This window comes from Anabrus simplex, chromosome 2 (genome assembly GCF_040414725.1).
Source record: "Anabrus simplex isolate iqAnaSimp1 chromosome 2, ASM4041472v1, whole genome shotgun sequence".
Classification (NCBI taxonomy): Eukaryota; Metazoa; Arthropoda; class Insecta; order Orthoptera; family Tettigoniidae; genus Anabrus; species Anabrus simplex.
In genome coordinates this window covers 615588983-615606443 of record NC_090266.1, presented here as the reverse complement: position 1 = coordinate 615606443, position 17461 = coordinate 615588983, and the positions used below count along the sequence as shown (strand labels likewise).

Here is a 17461-nt window from a genome sequence, read left to right as displayed (position 1 = left end):
TAAGTACTGTCGCAAGGCCGGAACTCGCAATGTGCCCTTCCGCATAAGACAGGAGTGAACGGATCAAATGAGATTTGATCCGAGACCTCCAGGGTAAAGATCCCAGAACTTTACATAGTTTTTGGTCTCGTGTATTATAAGGGAAGCTAATGTAACTGAACACAAGACTCCAGTGAAGTGATACAGTGATTTCAGTGATAGTGAAAATAATAATAATAATAATAATAATAATAATAATAATAATAATAATAATAATAATAATAATAATAATAATAATAATAATAGATGACTGGTTCATAAATTCATTTGAGTGCAGTGGAAACAGCTCCCAATGCTGAGGCAAGTTAGTGCAATGTGTGTGTTTACTAACCAAACAGAGAAGGCAACTTGTTATTGGTTGGAACATTTTAGAAGGGCTCCACTCAGGGAAGAATTCTTGGAAATACACTTACTGTGGTCATGTAGCCACAGTTCTAGAACCAAGCAGGGTGACATCAGCAAGAAAGAACATACTTCCAGAACACATTTGAAGTTAGGTACATGTGTACCGAGACTTGGAAATTGCACCAGATCTGCTTGGACCGAACCAAAGAGAGCTTAGCATATTAGTCATGTGAGTGAATTGGGTCACCCTTCAGTAAGACAAGGGAATTGTTCTGGAACATTGAAGAGGTGAATAAAACTAGTCAGCAGTCATGCTGCGGAGGCAAGTAAGAGGCTAGTAGAGGCTAGAATAGAGAGAGCTAGTAAGCGAGTAAGAGTCAGTCTTGCATCTTGGAGAGTTGGTCGTTCGTGACGACTGCCAGTAGGCTCACAGGGTTAGAGCACTAGGACAGTACGTTGAAAACCCTGTAAAGTTCTGGGATCTTTACCCTGGAGGTCTCAGATCGAATGGGATTCGATCCATTCACTTCTGTCTTATGCGGAAGGGCGTGTTGCGAATTCCGGTCTCGCGACAAGGTCTTATGGCGACGAAGGGATAGAAGAGGTCAAGGAGCGGGAATGAAGTGGCCATGGCCCTAATTACGATACAGCCCCAGTTTTGCCTGGAGTGTAAATGGTAAACCATGGAAAACCATTTTCAGGGCTGCCGACAGTGGGGTTCGAACCCACTATCTCCCGAATGTTAGCTCACAGCTGCATGACCCTAGCAGCATAGCCAACTCGCTCAGTTCTGACCTAATTAAGTACAAAGCAAAATGTTCACCTTTCAAAGAATAACTATTTAGTCCTGCAATGCTAAAGGAAATTAAATGCTTCACATGATGGGTGGCACTGGAGAATAACATTCATCACACAACTTCATGCTTGCCACATCAGCTACATAGTGGAGTTGCTTCGTCAGTTGAGATAGAAAGTCTTTTCTCCACTTTTGGGTTTGTAGATAGCAAATTCAGAACACACTAGGGACTGAAAAGGTTACCAAACTAGTATGTGTTTTCTATGAACTTAACAAGAAACTCATTGATTAAAGACAATGTGGCAGTGACATTTGGATTTATAATATTTTTAAAACATCCATATTGTTTCCTATGGATGTTTGTTACCAAAAAGTGTAAAAAGGGACATCAAAAGCATAGAAAATATCACTCTGTAAACTTTATACTATTATACAAATCCTTCAGTAGAACTGTATTGCAAAATGATGAATTAAAAATATGAAAACTCCAAAACATATCTTCCAAAACATATTTTAAAAGGTTGTATGAAACATTTAATTAAAAACGGATTTTAATCAGTGTGTATTGTTTTATAGAATTTTAAACACACTGTTTAAAACATTTTGGTAGTTGTATTAAAGTAGAACATGTGAAAAAATGTTCTTCTGAGACCATTAAATGTAAATGGGCTGCCTGAACTGTAAAAGTACAACATGCCAAGTCCACATTAAATTCAATTTTCAGCAAGAAAAAAGGCTCATATGAATTTTCATCCTCACTTTAGCATTTTCCCGAAGAAAAAAAGAGTGTGTTTTTATGCATGCTTCATCCAATAAAAACCAAAATATTGGGTTAACTGTTAGCCATATCAAAACATGCAAGTAGGATTTAGAACTGAATTTCCAATTAAAAAATGTCTATATGCACCCTCTTCCTAACTAGCAGTTTTCCAGGAAAAATGCTTTTCTGTCTTTTGAAATCACATCTTATCTGCTTTATCAAATAAGGAGCATACATGCAGGATTTAGAATAAAATTTCCTACAAAAATTCCACACATATTTTCTTAGTAAATCTAGTATTCAGCCAAATAATTACATTTTTGCACCTTAAAGGAATATTTTGAGCATACAACCTGGAGATCTCGCATGTCAAGGGTGGTGCAGCTGGATGAATTAGGGTGAAAATGGGTACTGCTATTCATTAGCGGTGCAAGTCCAACAATCGTTACAAAATTTTATTAAGATGGAAGGCCAGTGAAAGAAAATTAGGAAATATGGAGCAAGCTAAAGGAAATGTATGTTGGGACCCTTAAAGGAGAATACTGTCTAAAGTTTTAGAAATACAAGTAATGTTTCCTGGCTAGGGGAGCTGACAAGCTGACTGATGCAGAGGCTCAGGAGTGAGATGAAACATGTCAACAAGGTTGATCAGAAGCAAGTTATTACTGAACTGTTCATCACTATCACCAACAGTGTTCAAATCCAATTTCTAATTCAGACTTCAATGCAGGCAAATATAAATTTTTTTAAAGATATCGTTTCAGCCTCTTTGGACCATGGTTAACACTTGCCCCTGGATTAGTACTCATTCACCGTGATGGAGAATGCAGTTCTTTTCTCTTCAGACCACTCTGCGCTAGGTTGTCTTCTCATTTTCTCCGTAAGATCCTTTACGCTGTGTACCCAGGTTCTGGACTTATTACTTTCTTAAACCAGCGTCTCAGATACACTGGCCAGATCCTCCTTCACTGCAGTTGCCCAATGAGTAGTACATTTCCAGGTTCATGAGAAGATTCAGAATTCTGTGAGATATTCTGGTGTTAGGCATTCGAGACACATGATCATGAAACATAAGACGGTGCTTCCTCATAACAAGTGAGAGCTTTATAAATTTAGAGAACAGCTCTACATTCGACCTCAGGTGATATTCACTCCCTTACGTATTCCCTCTTTTTCATTTGGATCCTCTATATCTCACCACTGTCAGCGAGTGCCAACCATTCGGCAAAATCCACATTATGATTAGAAGGAACTGATTAAGAACATACCTTAAGGCAATGGGCATGAGCTGAAACACAGTGATAAATGAGAATGGTGGATAGGTGGCATAACACAGAGGAACCATATCTGTCCTGATATGGTTTCATCTCAGTAAGTGGAAATGATGATAAAATTTGACAAGGCAGCTTAAAATTGTCATGTTTATTCAATGGGCATAGCACAGACAATATATCAAGACCATGTACAATGCCACCAACAGCTGTTACTACTACTCCTCACTGAAATAGGCCTACATGATTTATGCTCTATATTGTAAGAAAAACTATAACCACTACTGATTCCATAAGTCTTCACTGCCCAGTGAAAATGAAGATCATAAGAATAACTAAGCTGGCTTAAATCCTTGTTCAGGTGTTAATGATCAAATCAAATTCACAAAATACTTTTAATTTACTGCATGTTGTTATTTATAAATGTATGATACTATGCTAACTTGGAGCAAACATGCAGTAAAACTCGATCAGCTACTGAGACATATCTGGCATCAATAAAAAGATCTCATCATTAAGCTAAAACTTAAGTCTGACAAACCACACAGCTGAAAAGCGGGGCACCACACCATGAAAGCTGTATTGCAAAAAGGATAAAGAGTTCTCAGTATTTATGATTGGTAGTGGAACCAAATGCTGTACTATTTAATCAAAAACTTTTACCTGGAGATCAATCTGAGTAAAAGGGATATGTCTAGAATTATTCATGTACTCAAGTAATAATATTAAAGTACTGATAACCACTGTATGCAATTAAGTCCTTTTACCTTGAATGTTAACCTAGATGTTTATACCAACAGGCATATGAAGTGACTAACCTGTGTCAGGTTTAAATCCCCAGATAAAAGGAGTATAAGACAAGTTATTTTCAGGGACCTGCAAACAATTTGGCTTTCCTCCCTGAACAGAATCCAAAATAAGACAACACCAAGCAGCCGTCTGTCAGCCTGTCTACTACTTCTTTTGCTGGCTTGATGCCAGCCATGATCACACTTTTGTTCTATATAGTTGCCAATTGGTCCATAACAGGATAGAAGTGAAACAAAAAAGAACATTCCTTACAACCAAACATATGGCACGTGCATTCATAAAAAATAATATAATATTATATATTTTATCATCTAATATATTATTATTATTAATAATTATAACGACTGCTGACACGTAATAGTTTCTAAAATAAATGAACCTAGTTAAATATTGGTACATATAACAAATCAAGCAGTAATTTATACATATATAATAACAGCACACTTACCATACTTACAAGCATCCAAAACCATTGCCATATACGAACAGTACTTGTGAATGCATGACATTCTCCCAATGAATGCTATACAGTCAACAGAGGAATCAAGTCATAGTTCAGTTTAGTCAAACTTGCAAATAACTACTAAGATGCTAACACATTTGGATGTTTTTAAGTACTGCTAAGGCTATATGGCAATCACATTAACAGTGAAAATAAAAATTATCCTCTTGATGGATCAACAGTAGCTCAAGATACCAGGCAAGATCAACACTTGACATCAACTCAGCATAACTCACACAGTACGATAAGCAGACCTTGAACAGAACACACAATATCAAAATAGTTTACAATGTCTGACTGCAGGAGACAGCAGTCTAGGCAAACATGTTCTCAAGAATAAACTGTTGTGAATAGCTTACTCATATACACAATGTAATCTAAAACTGCTGCAATAAGAGTTTCCCAGTCAACAGATCATAGTAATATCTCAATCTGTACGAACAAGCTGAAACACCTCAGACTGCAGTTACGGTGATATAACCGGAATGGTATAGGCTTCACTGTTTTTCTTGGAGAAGCAAAAAGTTCAGTTACAGTTAGAAGAGGGACAGCCCATTAATATACATACTCTCACTTTGAGGATGATTATTTACTAGAAAAGATGGTTCAGGACCAACAGGTACATAATACAATTAAAACAGTCATAATGAGAAAAGCAAGCCCAGAAATATCAAATAGAAGGAAACCAATATGAAGAAATTAATAATTTTCTAGGAATCATCATGTGTATGGGTCTTGTTCCTCACCCAGCTATCAATTCATACTGACCCAAGAACAACATATAAGGTGAATACAGCCAAGGGATTTTTTCCTTGTTCTCTTAGATTCTGGTAGTTCACAGACAATGAAGCTAACCATCAGCCAGGTGATCGTATCTCCTGAATCCAACCCCTCCTTGATAAATCAAACCAAAATTTAAGAATGCCTTAACAATGGGGAAATAAATGGTTATAGATGAAACTATGGTTCCTTGGAGAGACATTTAGTTTTTAGAATGTACATTCCTAACAAAAATCCCAAATATGGAGTTAAGGTGTACAAACTGTGTACAAAAGAAGGTTATACCGTTAAAACGAATATCTATGCAGGAAAATCTAGTGTGAATGAAGGAAAGTGGGTCATGCTCATTCTGTTGTAATAGAGCTTCTAAGTGGATTTCTAAATGAAGGTCAGATCCTCTATGCTGATAATTTCTGCACCAGTGTACCTCTGGCAGAACTACTTCCGAGGAATTAAACATTTGTGTGTGTCAGTCACTACTGATCTGCATTTAGAGTAGTCACCGAGGTGGCAGATTCCCTATCTTATTTTCTTAGCCTTTTTTTTAAATGATTGCAAAGAAATTGGAAATTTATTGAACATCTCCCTTGATAAGTTATTCCAATCTCTAACTCCCCTTCCTATAAACAAATATTTGCCCCAATTTCTCCTCTTGAATTCCAACTTAATCTTTATATTGTGATCTTTTCTACTTTTAAAGACCCCACTCAAAATTATTTGTCTACTAATGTCATTCCACACCAGTTCTTCACTTACAGCTCAGAACCTTCATAGCAATAGACATGGTCTGACTGATTGTGAAACAGAAAATTAAAAACGGAGAGACGGTGGCTAAAATGTGTCAGCACGGTACTCATCAAGTGGGTTGACAAGTGACCTGTTCTAATGCTTTCAAACACTGCTGAGCCATAGTGACTGTTTAGTAGACTCTGGAAAGAAAAACAGAGAGTGTGAACCTGTCAGGGAACCTCTCTCTGTCCTTCATTACAACGGAGCTAAAAAAAAAGGGGGGGGGGGTCTATTTCAGCGACCAAATGTCTTCATATTAATTCAGGTCTAAGGAAAGGATTATAATCTATTAACTTCATTGTCCGTATTGATGGTCAAAATATTCGCAAATATAAAGACAGGAACTTTCCACTTAATCATGGCGTGCTCCCGACTAGCGCACAAGGACAGGCTAAGCCAACAGTAAGGAACACACACATTGATTTTTAAAACACGCTCCATAGACATTCTCTATTAGTAATATTCTTTTCTCGTTTTCCACCAGATCTTTTAACACAATACAACGAACGCGAGTATGAAGAAGGGAACTTTTGCACATTAGTTACCGGTAACAGAACTTCGAAGCCCAACAAATTGACTCTGAGATGAGCTTATGAAGACGTAGTTGATGAGCTTGTATATCATCATCATACAATAATAAATCTCCTACCGACGCGGAATTTATAAATACAGCACTACATAGCTTAGCCCTAAGAGATTTTATATTTTAAAATAGGTATGTAACATTGAAACAATGGACTGAATGAGTGAGAATATGTACAAACATCAAGAACAGTGTTTTAATGGACTGGTGAACTTTCTAGACTGTCAAAGTTACTCCTTCAAACACGTTTTATTATCATAACATATCATTATTTTAACATTAGTCATTTGCAATTAACATAGTAATATTTCACCAGCTCAATATTGAAACGATTTCAAGTAAGTGTGTCAACAACGCAACAGCCATTTAAATGAGTGAACATTAAGATCAGCATCAAAAGAAACTTGTGAACTTTGCAGACTTTTAAAAATAATTTTTCCAATCATATTTTATTACCACAATACATCACCTTAAGTTAGCATGAGTCATTCATAATTAGGACAAGCTGTGTTTTAGAGTTAAAAGTTATTATTATTATTAAGAAGATAGGTTCTTCAGTTGAAGATGACCCACTAAAAGGGTCGAAACCGGTACTGACATATTAGCATGTTTTAAGTACTTTATAATAGAATAAATGTATTGATTAGGTGGAAAGTTCCTGTCTTTATATTTGCGAATAAGGAAAGGATTAAAATGATACAGGGAATAAGCCCTAGAAGTTACAATTGGAACAGCCTTGAATATTGTTTGGATACTTCACACCATGACCTACGAAAAAAAAAAAAAGCCACTACTGCAATTTCAAGGGAAGGTTGGGAGAAGCCTGGCTGAACAACAGTTGGAACCTGTCGTCAATCCTGGAAGATGTGCACACATCTGTCAGAGATTGAACGATCAGCCAGAGAAGTTTTCCTGTTTAAAACTGTAAGCACACCCACCTTGTATTTATATCTATTCCTTAACTTATCATTAGGGCTGTGTATGGCACAGAAAACTCTTCTGATGCACATTTTCCACTGATTTACAGCTCTTACTGCATTTTCCAAATAAATCATATCGTATCTGCACCTTCCTTTGGACCCAAGTTTCTTTACATATGTTCTCACTATGATTAGTATTACCCTATAAAAAGACAACTTGCTATAAGAAACCCCGTAACTTGGAGAATGGCAATACCTAGCAACTCATACAAATTTTCATAAAATACCCAACTAACTGAAGAATAGTTAACGATATCAACTTACTGTTTTTGTACAGCCCGTGAAGCTCTGCATCGAAGGATTTCAAGGTTAAGTAATTGTAGATGCAATAAACTGTTTCTCACAGCATCCACTGGTCAACTGTCGGCAAGTTCTTGGCACTCAGCCTCTAAACAATAACGATACCCATGTTCAGACGCTGCATGGCGATTTCATTACTTAGTACTATTTAAAATTCAAGGACGGGTTGTTCCACCTAATCAATAAAATATTATTTTAAAATTCAATTACCTTTTATATTGAAACACATAACTAGTTTCGGCCCTATTTAGGGCCATCCACAGCTGAATACGTACATAGTCGTAAATACTAAAATAGCACTCTTCAATAATTAAAAGATTGTGTCACTGTTGTTGTCTTTAAAATGTTCATTTAACCCATGGTTACTCGCATGGTGAGCGCTGTGTTCACCTCCATGCTACACTGCTCGATACTGGAATGTTACAAGACATCAATGGAATTACCAAGTGGGGCCTCCATGCTTCCGCTACAAATATTTGAACCCGGAAATAAAATTTGCAATCAGTGTTCCAGGAAGGATGCTGAAAGCAACAGAAGTGATGGGTGACTGTGTAAAATGTTTGTTACATATTATGCTGGATTGTACAGTATATTTGCATTATTTAGTTCATACAAAGCATGCTCCTCCTATCTCAAATATGTTTAAATTTAGGTACTCATGTTCCTAAATATTTGTTTAAATTTAACCCTGTACTGCACGAATGATTTTTCGTTTGCGTTTGGTGACAAAAATTTCAAATTTTAAATTTCAACTTGAGTTCAGGACAGCTGACTGTAGAGTTTGAACCCATGTGTCTTTCGAATTCAGAGCTTGCCTTCATAATACCAATATATATCTATATAGATTATTTGGGACAAATATTTCAGATTCCCTATGGGAATCAACATCTTATATCATCTTGCCTTCATAGCCGTAACATGCTAACACCTGCAGCCAATACGCTCGGTCATGTTCCTAAATAACTATCCCAAATTGAAGTATTAAAAATAGCTTCATTTTTGTGCTCTCCAACGAGTAATGGCATACGTAAAGACCTAGCAAGTAACCATAAGGCATATGTTCATAGGGATTTTTGTGTTGTTGTATCCACAAAGACGCACACATGAAATGCTGTGAATTGTGTACACTATTTTATTTACAAATTACACACACACACACACCCACTAATAAATTTGCCATCTTGAAACAAAACACTATTATGAAGAAGTAGAAGAAGAAGACTGCCACAATAGCATGTCAACGTACTACCAATCACAACACGAATTCCCATACTCTATTAAATACTTGCACTCACAACTCAACTCTACCCTCAAGACTGCCTCTTTATATATGTTGCCTGGCCAGGCTTCTAGAAGAATATAACGTGTTTTCTCATAATTTTGAGAGTCTCCAATAGCCTATTTATGAAGTAAGGAATTTTCCACACAATTCCAGTCGCACATTGCATTGTTCTAGAATTATTACAGTGTGTTGCACAACGTTGCATTGGGTTATACATCATATATACAGGTAGTAATTAATTATATACTATTAATAATGTGTTCTTACATTCAATAAACTCATATTAATATACATACAACAAATGTTTCATGACATAACCTCACAAATAATACGATAATGATTTATACCAAACCAAGTTCGTACATAACTACGTAAATAATAATACTAATAGGTGTTAACAACTTCATAGCCACACCTCACAAGTAATGATGATGATAATAATAATAAGAAGAAGAATAATAACAATAATATGCCAGTTGCTTACAAGATATTCTCAACAATACTACTAAACAGAGTAAAATCGACACTGGCCAGTCAATTGGGTGTATATCAAGGTAGATTTAGAGAGGGAAGATCTTTCTCTGAACAGATTTTCAACATGAAATCTATAATTCGACACAGATTAATAAACTCCAAAGACATAGTTGTAACATTTATTGACTTTAAAAAAGCTCTTGACTCTGTTGATAGGGAAACCCTACATAAAGTAATCCGTGAATTTGGAGTTAAAACTAAATTGGCAAACCTAATTCATGAAATCCTTACAGACACTATCCCAAAAGTAAAATTTACGGGTGAAATATCTCGACCTTTCAAAATAAATACAGGTGTCAGGCAGGGCGATGGTTTATCTCCACTCCTTTTCAATTGTGTCATGGAAAAAATTGTAAGAATTCAGAATGAAAAACTGAAAGAATCCAAAATATTGCTACTCGTGCTGGGGAAAAAGAACAAAGGTGTTGCAATAAATTGCCTAGCATATGCAGATGACTTTGCCATACTTTCAGGAAGCCTTACAGATGCAGCAATGCAAATCGATCTCCTTGAAAAGACAGCCAACAAGACAAGCTTGAGAATCTCTGCCGAGAAAACAAAATTTTTGACGAATATAAAAAGTGCCCCGAACTTTTTAGTAACAGATATTGGTCAAATCTGCTATAGAGGAGAGGATACAAAAAGATGGAAAGAGCTTACGGTATAACTAAGAATACTTACAACAAAAAGTGCTTTTCAACAAAACTTAAAATAAAGCACTACAACACAGTAGTGAAACCAGAATGCCTGTATGCCACCGAATGTCTAGCACTGAACTACAAGCTTGATAAATTAGAAATATTAGAAAGAAGAATTATAAGGAAAATATTAGGTCCTCTAAGAATGGCAGAGTTTTGGAAATTAAGAAGTAACAATGAAATTTACCTGAACACAGAAAACGTATCAGAAACAATAAGAAAAAGAAGATTGTTTTCTTGGACACATTTATAGAATGGATGACAATACACTAATTAAACGAATATTCAAGTACCTTTGGGAAAAGAAATCAACCACCACCTGGATTCAAGAAGTCAAGAAAGACCTGGAAAAGAACAACATACGAGAAGAATTATTGGAAAGAAAGATTTTTAGGAAGAAAGTCTTACAAATGAAATGATTCCAAGAGAGGAAGGAAAAGAAAACAGGCACAAAGTGGACTGAAGACAGGAAAAAGAAGCACAGTGAAACAATGAAAGAATACTGGAAGAAAAGGAAAGAACAACTAAGGAGGAAGAATTAAAATTGTAACGTGGTCCTTAGAAGGCCGGAACACAAGAATAAATAATAATTATACTCGTCGAGCTCGATATTTCCATTATTTACCTATGGGTTAGAGAATATTGTTTCCAAGTTATACTAGACTATTACACTTGCTTCATTGTTTTGTTGTGTATTATCCATCACCCTGATTATTTCCCACGTGTTTGGGAACATACATTACAAATCCAAGGTAGAATATGTTTCATCAAACCTGATAACATATGTTACAAAACTTCAGAAGGAGACAATACTTGTCAGAAATTTTAATGTTTTTACGAATGAACCATATTTAACAGCCATACCAGCTTTAAGAATGAAATAAGGAAAAAGAGCATCACACTGCATCATAAAGGATTTTATACATGCAGATTCTGAAATGAAATGAGGAAGTTAAGAGATAGAGAATGTCAAATGTGTGGCAAGGAATGAAGAGAAGTTAGAAGAATTCAGTCAGCTGTACCGAGACCTAAAGCTTAAAGTGAAAAGAATCATTTCTAACGAGTAGACATCAGATTTATATGCTGTATAAATCACCAACATAAGCGCATGGAATTATGCAGCAAAAAGTGGTGAAGTATGCATTTAAGTATGCACTAATTTTCATGCTATTAAACACTTGTATGAAATTCAAACATAATATCCCTTTACTAGACTCATACTATTCACCTACACCAATACATAAAATCATTATCATGAAAATAAAAAATCGCACTACTTACAGCTACGGATGTTCCACTAGTACAAACAACAATCCGTGCATAGCTTGTGAGACGTATCAATCTATTAGGGCTCACTGTTAAAAACAAAATGTGCATGTCTCCTAGATAAGACACAGTGCGTTATTTAATAATAATAATTAATAATGTTATTTGCTTTATGTCCTACTAACTACTTTTATGGTTTTTGGAGACACTGAGGTGCCGGAATTTAGTCCTGCAGGAGAACTCTTATGTACCAGTAAATCTACCAACACGAGGCTGACGTATTTGAACACCTTCAAATACCAGCAGATTGAGCCAGGATCGAACCTACCAAATTGGGGTCAGAAGGCCAGCACCTCAACTGTCTCAGCCACTCAGCCTGGCAGTGTGTTATTTAATACACATGATAAATCAATCAGTAAGGTTGTAAGAAAACCACAGGGAAAAAAACAACACAAATATGAAGACACACGCTCATATACACATTCCTCTTTCACTTTACACTGCACACCCTACACTCTACTCTTCCTGTCCATAATTTGCTTTGCAGTATACTACAACAGTCTTCTGCAAAGTTTTCTGGTATAAATCTGTGGTGTTTGTCTGTTAAAACTAGCTTCACTGCAGAGAATGAGCTCCCTTTACATCTACGAATATGACAGCATAAAGAATATATTCCAGGTTAGGACAAACAATGTGAGGATCTCTACAATGATTTTCAAAACAATGGTGACAGAGAGATAGCAGATAATCTGATACATAGCCCAATTATTGCACGACGACAGAAGTGGATGGAAACCACTCAAAGTATGGACTTCAAAGTTTCCCGTAGAAAGGTGTGATCTCTGCTTCGTAAATTAGGAGCCAGTTGTATCATAAGAGAAAATAACCACATAACACCCAACAAAATTGTTGTGCACATTGTTAAAATATCTAAAGAAACAAATCACCAAGGGACAACTACCCACATACAACGGGAACTAAAAACGCTGAAAGCAGCAGCTGATTATAACACTAAATACTCGTATGACATCACTCCTGAAGAAGTTGCAGCAGCAATAAAGGACATAAAACCTGGCAAAGCTCCTGGTTTTGATGGTATCCTGCCAGTTTCTCATCAAGTCTGGTAAATATATATGAAGACATGGCTAGCAAAGTTCACCTCACTATTAAAAACAGGACACATACCTCAAGATAATTCCTCTCCTAAAACCAGGCAAACCTGGAGATCTACACACAAAGTTATCGTCCCATTGCATTGCTTAGTGTGATTTATAAACTTCTGGAACAAGTAATACTTAATAGGATTGGACAAACAATACTTTCGGCAGTCCCTGTAGAACAAGCTGGCTTTCATCCCATGCGAAGGTGTACACCAAGTCCTGGCACTCACATCACACACTGAAGCAGGCTTTCAGATGAAGAAGAAAACATCTGTGGCTTTCATAGATCTATCAGCAGCCTATGATACTGTATGGAGACAAGGCCTTCTCTATAAGCTGATGAAGATAATTTCATGCCAAAAAATTACAAACCAAACCAAACCAAACCAAACCAAACCCCATGGCAGTACAGCCCTTGAAGGGCCTTGGCCTACCAAGCAACTGCTGCTCAGCCCGATGGCCTGCAGATTACAAGGTGTCGTGTGGTCAGCACAACGAATCCTCTCGGTCGTTATCCTTGGCTTTCTAGACCGGGGCCGGTATCTCGCCGTCAGATAGCTCCTCAATTCTAATCACGTAGGCTGAGTGGACCTCGAACCAGCCCTCAGGTCCAGGTAAAAATCCCTGACCTGGCCGGGAATCGAACCCGGGGCCTCCAGGTGAGAGGCAGGCACGCTACCCCTCCACCACGGGGCCGGCAAAAAAAAAATTACAAAGCTTGCTGAAAACATGATTGGTAACAGAGGATTCCAAGTCACCATAGGAAACAATATTTAAACCGGAAGTTCCTCCAAAATGGTTTACCTCAAGGATCAGTATTAGCCCCTCTGCTATTCAGCCTCTACATTGCTGATATGCCAGAAACAGCCTGTAAGAAATTTGGCTATACTGATCACTGGGCCATAGCAACAAGGCACATTCTGTTTGAAACCATGGAAGATGTACTGACAACTGATCTGTCTGTACTAGCAGAATACTTGCGAAAATGGAGACTCAGACCTAATTTGGCTAAAACTGAAGGTATCTTATTTTCATCTTAATAATAGAGAATCCAATAGAACACTGGAAGTGTACATGGATGGTACACACCTTACCCACAATAAAGAACTGCCATTTTTGTGTGTCACTCTAGATAGAACTCTGTCTTATAAATCACACCTCACATAAACTGCCACTAAACTGAGAACAAGAAATAAGATAATTTAAAAACTTCGTGGAACCACGTGGGGATCATTGTGACAACTCTGCGGACCTCTGCATTGAGCCTGGTATACTCTGTGGTGGAATACTGTGCGCCAGTATGGTTGAACAGTGCCCATGTAAACAAAATTGACATCCAACTTAATAATACTATGCGTATTACTTCAGGAACAATTAGGTCCACCATCATCTGGCTGCCTATCGTAAGTCACATACCACCCCCAAATCTTCTAAGAAAAAAAAAAAAAGCATTGATTAGGGAATACAATAAGATCTTAGCAAACCCTGGACTACCACTGCATTCTGATATTCCTGACCTCAGAATCAACAGACTTCGTTCAACACATCCACCTCTCACACTTGGAAATAGTCTCGTTAGATTTAACATCATTGATTCCTGGAAAAGAGACTGGCTTCAAAATGCTCCAGAAACATGTCAGCTGTTACCTTGCATCTCTGAGACAGTCCCTGGGTTTGATTTACCTCACAAGGTATGGACAACACTCAATCGATTGAGAACAGGAAATGGAAGATGTGGAGACTCACTCTTCAAGTGGGGAGTGTAAACCTCAACAGCATGTGACTGCGGAGCACCACGGCAGACCATTCAACATGTTAGGGAAGACTGCAGAAATACACTTTACAGAGGAGAGTATAAGGAATTTCTAATGGCAACCCCAAGTTCCATCAGATACATCCAAGAACTACAGTAGATGTTTGTTTAGAGTGCTGAATGTATTTATGTTTCTCAGCATGTATCCAAAAATAAATAAATAAATAAATAAATAAATAAATAAATAAATAAATAAATAAATAAATAAATAAATAAATAAATAAATAAATAAATAAATAAATAAATAAATAAATAAATAAATAAATAAATAAATAAATAAATAAATAAATAAATAAATAAATAAATAAATAAATAAATAAATAAATAAATAAATAAATAAATAAATAAATAAATAAATAAATAAATAAATAAATAAATAAATAAATAAATAAATAAATAAATAAATAAATAAATAAATAAATAAATAAATAAATAAATAAATAAATAAATAAATAAATAAATAAATAAATAAATAAATAAATAAATAAATAAATAAATAAATAAATAAATAAATAAATAAATAAATAAATAAATAAATAAATAAATAAATAAATAAATAAATAAATAAATAAATAAATAAATAAATAAATAAATAAATAAATAAATAAATAAATAAATAAATAAATAAATAAATAAATAAATAAATAAATAAATAAATAAATAAATAAATAAATAAATAAATAAATAAATAAATAAATAAATAAATAAATAAATAAATAAATAAATAAATAAATAAATAAATAAATAAATAAATAAATAAATAAATAAATAAATAAATAAATAAATAAATAAATAAATAAATAAATAAATAAATAAATAAATAAATAAATAAATAAATAAATAAATAAATAAATAAATAAATAAATAAATAAATAAATAAATAAATAAATAAATAAATAAATAAATAAATAAATAAATAAATAAATAAATAAATAAATAAATAAATAAATAAATAAATAAATAAATAAATAAATAAATAAATAAATAAATAAATAAATAAATAAATAAATAAATAAATAAATAAATAAATAAATAAATAAATAAATAAATAAATAAATAAATAAATAAATAAATAAATAAATAAATAAATAAATAAATAAATAAATAAATAAATAAATAAATAAATAAATAAATAAATAAATAAATAAATAAATAAATAAATAAATAAATAAATAAATAAATAAATAAATAAATAAATAAATAAATAAATAAATAAATAAATAAATAAATAAATAAATAAATAAATAAATAAATAAATAAATAAATAAATAAATAAATAAATAAATAAATAAATAAATAAATAAATAAATAAATAAATAAATAAATAAATAAATAAATAAATAAATAAATAAATAAATAAATAAATAAATAAATAAATAAATAAATAAATAAATAAATAAATAAATAAATAAATAAATAAATAAATAAATAAATAAATAAATAAATAAATAAATAAATAAATAAATAAATAAATAAATAAATAAATAAATAAATAAATAAATAAATAAATAAATAAATAAATAAATAGGGATAAACACATGCAAATGAAGTCATTATAGACAGACACAACCATAGAAAGGAACACACAACAGGCAAAACACACTGACAGGTCAGTGTGGGAAGAGGGTGAATCAGAAAGAAAACAAATAGACAAGGACAATCTCTGCATCTTCATGCACTGCCATCTTCAGTTCTCCTGCAACCATTTCTTCTCAGCTCATTTCTGCTTCCCAGCTCCATCAGATAGGCTTCAACATCAACTGAGAGGCCATTTTGGCAAACTATTTTAGTTAAATTTTTTCCTATATATTTTCACAATCACTCCTGGAATATTTACCCCACGAACTGCAAACCAAGCAATTTCTAGAAGATTTGAAGAAATGGGAGTTTGAGGACTTTTAAGAGGCAGGAGAAAATCTTACACAGCATGTAGAAATGATAACGGATACAAAATCATAATTAAGAACAAATAAGAAAGGAAGGTAAATCTTGACACCCTATGGATATGGCAGTAAGAATCAAGATATGCTAACTGATAGGTTTCTTTTTGCAATTTTACTCTACATCGCACCGACACGGACAGGTCGTATGGTGACGATGGAACAGGAAAGAGCTAGGAGTGGGAAGGAAGCAACCGTGGCCTTAATTAAGGTACAGTGCCAGCATTTGCCTGTTGTGAGAATGGAAAACCAGGGCTTCTGACAGTGGGGTTCGAACCCACTATCCTCCAAATGCAAGCTCACGGCTACACGACCCTAACCACACGGCCAACTCGCTCGGTAACGGATAGTTGCCAGAAGAACTAACTGATTAAGGTATAGGGAATGGATAATTCAAAAGAAAAATAGAAGATTAATGAATATGGATGCAGTTCAGCTCCTGGGCTTAATGGTCAGTGTACTGGCCTTCGGCTAGGAAGGACCCATGTTCAATTTCCAGCCAGATTGAGGATTTTAATTTTGTCTGGTTAATTCCTCTAGCTTGGGGGTTCAGTGCTCATGTTTGTCTTAATAAACATCTTCATTTACGTATGACACATCAAACTACAAACCACCACAGAAACACTCAATAGAGAATACATCCCTACACATCAGGTTGGCATCAAGAAAGGCATTCGGCTGTAAAGTGGGTTCAAGTACTGACCCCACGAAATTGGGAAAAGGCTAGGAGGAAGACAAGGAGGACTACAGATAGAAAGATACCAGAACTAAAAATCAATTGACCACATACTGATGGAAAAAAGCAAACTACAA

The 17461-nt window shown here is 34.5% G+C and overlaps 1 protein-coding gene across 16 annotated transcripts in view; it reads right to left on the bottom strand.

The window, feature by feature from the left end:
* Window positions 1-17461, bottom strand: part of LOC136864266 (solute carrier family 41 member 1) — a 196999-nt gene that overhangs the window by 122081 nt on the left and 57457 nt on the right. For 8 of the 16 annotated variants that reach the window (XM_067141021.2, XM_067141023.2, XM_067141022.2 and 5 more), the window contains one exon: window positions 4470-4777. The exons of 4 other annotated variants lie outside the window; for them this stretch is intronic. The gene's annotated coding sequence lies outside the window, so the exon portion shown is untranslated. Of the gene's footprint in view, window positions 1-3978; window positions 4004-4029; window positions 4212-4469; window positions 4778-7919; window positions 8044-17461 lie in introns of those variants that run through there. 4 more of the 16 variants (XM_067141026.2, XM_067141034.2, XM_067141024.2 and 1 more) reach the window with 3 other exon arrangements.